The following is a 296-nucleotide window of genomic DNA, read 5'->3' on the forward strand; positions in this document are numbered from 1 at the left end:
AAAAATAAGGGACAAAAAATAAAAGTGAGAACATTAAAACAGATAAAAAAAGAAGCAGCAGTAAAAGATCATCTTTAAAGCCTTTCCCAGAGAGAAAGAGCTCATTTAAAAGGCCAGTCTTCCAGATCAATTCCACTAAACAGATTCCAGATTTTGGGGCCACCACCAAAAAAACAGCATTCTCCAGGAGCTTCCAGTCTGATAGGTGATGGGACTACCACCTTCTTTAGCTGGAGATGGCCAGCAAGCGAGGCTCCTTAGGAACAGTCTGTTGTAGCAAGAACACCACCAAGACA

This window comes from Rhineura floridana, chromosome 3 (assembly GCF_030035675.1).
Source record: "Rhineura floridana isolate rRhiFlo1 chromosome 3, rRhiFlo1.hap2, whole genome shotgun sequence".
NCBI classification, from domain to species: domain Eukaryota; kingdom Metazoa; phylum Chordata; class Lepidosauria; order Squamata; family Rhineuridae; genus Rhineura; species Rhineura floridana.